At 44.6% G+C, this 6,297-nt stretch overlaps 1 non-coding gene across 1 annotated transcript; it reads right to left on the bottom strand.

Annotated features, from left to right (window-relative positions):
* Positions 1-5,476: 5,476 nt before the first annotated feature.
* Positions 5,477-5,587, bottom strand: LOC140916674 (U6 spliceosomal RNA). The gene has a single exon (XR_012160591.1). It is a non-coding gene; the product is annotated as a U6 spliceosomal RNA (small nuclear RNA).
* Between the last annotated feature and the right edge of the window lie 710 nt (positions 5,588-6,297).

The raw sequence follows: 6,297 nt of genomic DNA, 5'->3' as shown, positions 1-6,297 counted from the left end.
CAACCTGCACCTCCGTTGCCTCCCACTCCTCTCTACTCTGGAGCCAGGTATCAGCAGCCTTCCTTCTGCCTATGGATTTGCCACAGTACGGTGCCCAGCAAGGTCAAGCACACAGCTCAGATCTGATCTAGAGCAGCCATTGCAGCTCCGCACCCAATGCTTCTTCCCAATCCACGTCTCGTCTGGTAAAAACACCCACAGCACATGCAAAGTAGCATCCAGAGCACAGCAGCCAATCAAATGCAACAGCTGCTTCGCACCAGTTTACAACCAGCAAAGACACACACCGGATTCTAAGGCTCCAGCTGATCAGTGCCAGGGCTCTGCTCTGGAAGTCCTTTATCATCCATGATCTCATCATGTCCTGGGTTCTGTAATATTTTCATTAATGACTTGGATAACGGAGTGGAGAGTATGCTTATAAAATTTGCAGAGGACATCAAGCTGGGAGGGGTTGCAAACACTTTTGAGGTCAGGGTTAGAATTAAAAAAAACCCCATGATTAAATTAGGAGAATTGATCTGAAATCAACAAGATGGAATTCAATTAAGACAAGTGAAAAGAACTTCACCTAGGAAGGAAAAAAATCAAATGTCCAACTACCACACGGGAAGAATTGGCTAGGCAGCAGTGCTGCGGCAAAGGACCTGGGGTTACAGCGGGTCACAAATCAAATACGGCTCAACACTGTGATGCAGTTGTGAAAAAGGCGAATCTCCTGGGGTGTATTAACAGGAGTGTTGTGTGGAAGACATGGGAGGTAATTCTACTCGACACTGGTGAGGCCTCAGCTGGAGCACTGCGTCCAGTTCTGGGCACCGCACTTCAGGAAAGATGTGGCAAACTGAAGAGAGTCCAGAGGGGAGCAATGAAAATGATCAAAGGTTGAGAATACCTGACCGATGAGGAAAGGTTAAAAACACTGGGTGTGTTTAGTCTTCACAAAAGACAGTGGCGGGGGGGACCTGATGGCAGTTTTCACATGGGTTGTGGGCTGTTATAAAGAGGACTGCGATCAATTGTTCTCCACCTCCACTGAAGGGAGGGCTAGAGGTAATGTGTTAACTCTGCAGCAAGGGATATTTAGGTGAGATATTAGGAAAATCTAAGGCTATTTAAGCAGTGGAACAGGCTACCAAGGGAGGTTGTGGAATGCCCACCATTGGAGTTATTTTAAGAACAGGTAAGATTAAAGGAGATGTCTAGCGGTGTTTTCTCCTGACCTTTTCCATTTGTTCTTTTGCCTTCTTAGAACTCATCCAAACTTCCTCAACTTTGGAGAAGGGACAAAATGGCAAAAGGAAAAACAAAACTATCACTCTGGACCACCACCAAAGCTAGGGAAGTCCTGGAAAGCAACAATAGCAAAAAGAGAACATGGGACATGAAGGAAGAACTCCTGGATAATCATCGACTTTATAGTACTCAGTGACAAGAGGAAAACGGGGAGAGAGAAGATGAAAATTTAAATTTAAAAAAAATAAAAATTCCTGAATAGATTATTGTGTTTTGAACCCCACAAAAAATGGAAACGTGTTTGAATTTTTATCATTAAATTGTTTTTCTATTTTTTCTAGTCTGGAGTCGAGAAGTGAAGAAAATCAGCTGTCTGGAAGAGCATTCTGGGTAATGACAGCATGTAAATGAGCATCTCACTTTTCTGAAGAAATCCTATCCGCAGCTCCAGCACAAAGCAGCTGCGGAACAGGAACAAAGTTTAACCAGGCCAGGTGTGCAGCTCTAAGGGTGTGTTTCTCCATGTTAGGACTCAGCAGCCTGGAGTCTGCACAGGGCAAAAAAATGCATCCATGTGACTAGTATAGGAAATGCTGAGAGAGAATTAAGGAGGGAGTAGGCAAAATATGTCAGAGCCATCTCTGCACTAACTCTGGGAACCAGGGGAATAAGCAGGAGGAATGCATGAACATATTTTCATGTGTTCTCATGCATGAACACAATTGTGATTTTGCTGGTATTACAGAGACCCGGTGGTGTGACACATGCCTGGAATGCCAACAGGGAACTACGCAGGGAAGTGCATCATTACGGGGAAATAAAGGATGTAGCACCATATATCAAAACGTACATAAAAGCCTTGGAGTGCATACATGCATAGGAGGGAGGGGGAGATAGTGAAAGCCTATGGATGAGGATAAAGGAAGCCGAAAGCATTGTGTAAGGCTAAGCACCAAGTCATTAGTACGTGAGACATCATGCAAATGAGATGATGTAATGTTAATGTGGATGCAATTGTGCTCAGCCCTTGAGCATGCCCAATGCTAGTTGAGATGTTTCCAGATGCTGGAGCAGAGTCATACGGAGCTTCATGCAGCCAATGAGAAGTGCAGGGCATTCTCTCCTGGCAAGCTTGGCTCCTGCACGCTCACTAGTATCGTATGGAAACGGAAGCGGTTTCAAACAGCCACCCCCACCAAACCCACTCAACTTGCAAGGCAAACTTCCAGAGAGAGAATTAGTTTAAGCAACAGTTTGAAACATTTCTCATCACTCCCGAGTCTGCTGATGAAGCAGGTACAGAGCCAGCAGGATATCTGCCCACACCGTGAACTGAACCAGCCAGCTTCGTGGCTCAGGTCTAGTGCCTGTGGGGTGGGGCCAAAGACTGTGGGCTCAAGTCTGGCTGGTGTAATAAGTTATATTGTAGGTTCATGATACTTCCCCAGGAGAACAAGGCTTTGCCACAGATTATGGAGACTTCTGAGCGGATCTCTAACTCCCAAAGAAAGTGTTATTTGGAAGAGGGACTCATTTTTATTCATAATTAAGGGCACTGCAAATTAATTGATGCACATGTGACTGACTTAAACCTTAAAGTTCAAACACAGGATCTTGGGAAGCTGAGTGACTCATTAAGAACAGATAGGTGCATGTGTAGAATATAATTAAGCAGTGAAGCACAGAGTGCGGTGGGAAACTGACTGAACCCGACTCTGAGCCAGAGCCATCTGGGGTGAAGTTCACCCTGTGCGAAGGAGGGCCAGCAGCAGGGCTATGCACCACTCCATCTCTAGCGGAGGTGGGGGCAAATAGGCCTTGCAGACATAAATGCAAATTAGGGCTTTAAATGAACACTAGCATATCATTCAAAGACAAGAAGCTAGAAATGAAGGAAAGCAAAGAGGAAAGAAGTGTACTGACAGGTAATAATCCCTGCATGCAAGGACTCGCTGAGAACACAGGCCAAGGACTTGCTTCAAATTTCATAAAATTTGCCAAAAATGCAATAGAAAGCCATTTTCAATAGTACGTTGCACAGTTGTCCCAGGGTGCCCGGCAGTGTGGAGAACAGTGCGACAGATCTCCCCCATTGCAGGGGCAGAGAGTGACTGCAAAGCCACTGCTCCAGCATGGAAAGCACTGAACATAAGAACATAAGAATGGTCATACTGGGTCAGACCAAAGGACCATCCAGCCCAGTGTCCTGTCTGCTGACAGTGGCCAATGCCAGGTGCCCCAGCGGGAGTGAACCTAACAGGTAATGATCAAGTCATCTCTTGCCTGCCATCCATCTCCACCCTCTGACAAACAGAGGCTAGGGACAACATTCCTTGCCCATCCTGGCTAATAGCCATTAATGGACTTAACCTCCATGGATTTATCCCGTTCTCTTTTAAACCCTGTTATAGTCCTAACCTTCACAACCTCCTCAGGCAAGGAGTTCCACAGGTTGACTGTGCACTGAGTGAAGAACTTCCTTTTATTTGTTTTAAACCTGCTGCCCGTTAATTTCATTTGGTGGCCCCTAGTTCTTGTATTATGGGAACAATATTACCTTAAGGGCAACACAGAACAGCGCAGCTAAGGAAACTAGTCAGAAGCCTAAAGCAATGCTTGTGTCATAGTTTGGACATACAAAATACCAGCACAACAGCTGGTACTTGTTTTAAAAAATAGCATCACGTAATAACTTCCCAAATAATAAATCCCAGTGCATCACCTTCGTTAGAACTAAGAGCCTCTCCCCACGGTGAAATTAATTAGAGAGGTTTGCTGTAAATGCCACAGAACTGCATACAGGATATTCACCCGTGCAGTGGGCCAGCCCAAGTTCATCTACATGAGCAAACTTAGTGCCGGTTTTTCAGCAGCTATGTAGCCGCACTGGTTCTCCAAAACAGGCTCAACATTTGCTGTCCTAGGCCCTGCCTAGGAGAATTCCCAGATGTCTGGTAAGGCTCAGGTTGTTAGGAAAGAGAATACCATGCTAAGATAGATCAGTGCTCCAGTATCCCATCACAAAGAAAAAATCCATTACCCTGAATAGATAAAGCAAAAACGTAACAGAATATGGAAAATCTGGGGGTTCGAGTTCACTCTGCGTCTGTAATTGAAGAGCCAAGTGCAGCAGAGAGACGCTTTAATGAATAATAATACCCTTCACAATCTTTTAATGTATTTATCCTCACAACAGCCCTGGGAAGCAGGGTAGGACTCAGACTGGGAACTGAGGCACAGAGAGGCTATGGGACTTGCCCAAGGTCACACAGGAAGTCCATGGTGGAGCAAGCAATTGAACCTGGGTCTCCCACATCCTGGGCCAGGGCCCTAGCCACTGGACCATCCTTCCTCCCAGTAATTTACCTCATTTAAACAACACTGTCAAACTAACATTATCCTAGGACAACAATTAGCATGGCAGCTAAGCTCTCAAAAGAAAAAAAAACAAGCTCATAGCTATCTCCTAGACCATCTCTAATGTGTCCTTTGGATGTTATAAATGTAAGTGAATGCCCTTTAGCATTAGTCCTGCTCCTGACGTATTTCAAACAGTAATTGCACGGATCTTTGAGGCTTGAGGTGTTGAAGTTTTGATGACTGCTATTTTAAATTGGGCTGGGACTCTTAAAAAGCACAACTGAAGACTTAATGTAAATTTTACAGAGAGCAAAAAAGACACTTAGAATCAACTTGAAAAGTCAATATTCCCTTACCAGAATAGCTGGCAACTGAAATTGCCTGGCATTGAGCAGACAGATGAATGGGCATTGGAAAAACTCTGGTCATTAGAAATCCTGTATCCAGAATCATTGTGGTCACTAGCCTCCCAAAGGCTGCCAAATCCCAGGGGGACCAGGTTGACAGCACGGAACAACAAGCCTGGTGCAAGCTGTTAGTGGCCCTGTCCCGAGAAAACCAGTCAGCCACTGAGTGCAGAAATAGATTACAGCTGACCAGTTACCCAAGAGTCTTTGAAAAGTATTTTAAAAAATATCTATTGGCCAGCTTCAGTACACGTCACGTTTTCTCAAAGGCAAAAGCTTCCCATCCCTGGTGGCTTATTCCGAGCCCCACGGTGAAAACCTAGCCCCACTGAAGTCAATGTCAAAACTCATATTGACTCCAATGGGGCCAGGATTCCCCCCTGGTGGTTTAACTAAGAGTAATGAGGGGATGCTAAAAACAGCAGGTGAGGCCTGAATATCAAGGGAAACGTGACCTGACAGGGAGAGTTTTTTAAATTATGGAACGCTTCACGAATTTGCGTGTCATCCTTGTGCAGGGGCCATGCTAATCTTCTCTGTATCGTTCCAATTTTAGTATCTGTGCTGCTTGTCAGGCATAGTACTAAGACTATAAGCTCTTCTGGCAGGGACTCTGTCTGACAGGTGTTTGTACGGTACCTAGCACAATGCGGCCCTGGCTCTAGGCACTTCCACAAGACAAACAAACAGCAGGCTGAGGATTACTCTCCCAAGAGAATCCCTTGAATTGTTTAAGCCTAAAATGGTCCAATCCCTGGATGATGTCCCGCAGAGAACAGTCCTGCTCTCACCCCAGTGAAAGTAGGAGTTAAACTGCCTGGTCTCGTCTCCTGTGTGGAGCACTCGGAGCTCTAGGGCTGAAAAGCACTAATAAATAATAATAATACCACCAATATCAAACTCTCGTATTTTCCATTTCTAAAAAAAAGAACAAAAAAATGAACCACATTATGTCTTTATTCTGGAAGTTTTAACGGGTTTACAAATCCTATCCATGTGCATGTTAGATACTAAACCATAATCGTTACAACAGTGAGCCTTATTCAGTAATGTAATTACTGGTCTCTATTTTACAGGGTGTGACAGTGTGACAGAGTGAGCACCTTTGCACTACTCATGACACGGTGCTTGTAGCGATTTTATAAAAATCGAGTAAATTCTCTGATTACTCATATTTAACAAATGAGGCGCGGCTATCAAATGTTCATATTTAAAAAATAAATGAACAGGTGTACTAGGGTGTTTTTTGCAGGAGAACGTACGTTTTATGAGTATTGAATAAGTGGTACTGAAC

Source organism: Lepidochelys kempii, chromosome 8 (genome assembly GCF_965140285.1).
Source record: "Lepidochelys kempii isolate rLepKem1 chromosome 8, rLepKem1.hap1, whole genome shotgun sequence".
Taxonomy (NCBI): Eukaryota; Metazoa; Chordata; order Testudines; family Cheloniidae; genus Lepidochelys; species Lepidochelys kempii.
Note: the sequence above shows the minus strand (reverse complement) of the source record. Positions and strands in the feature narration are given on the sequence as shown.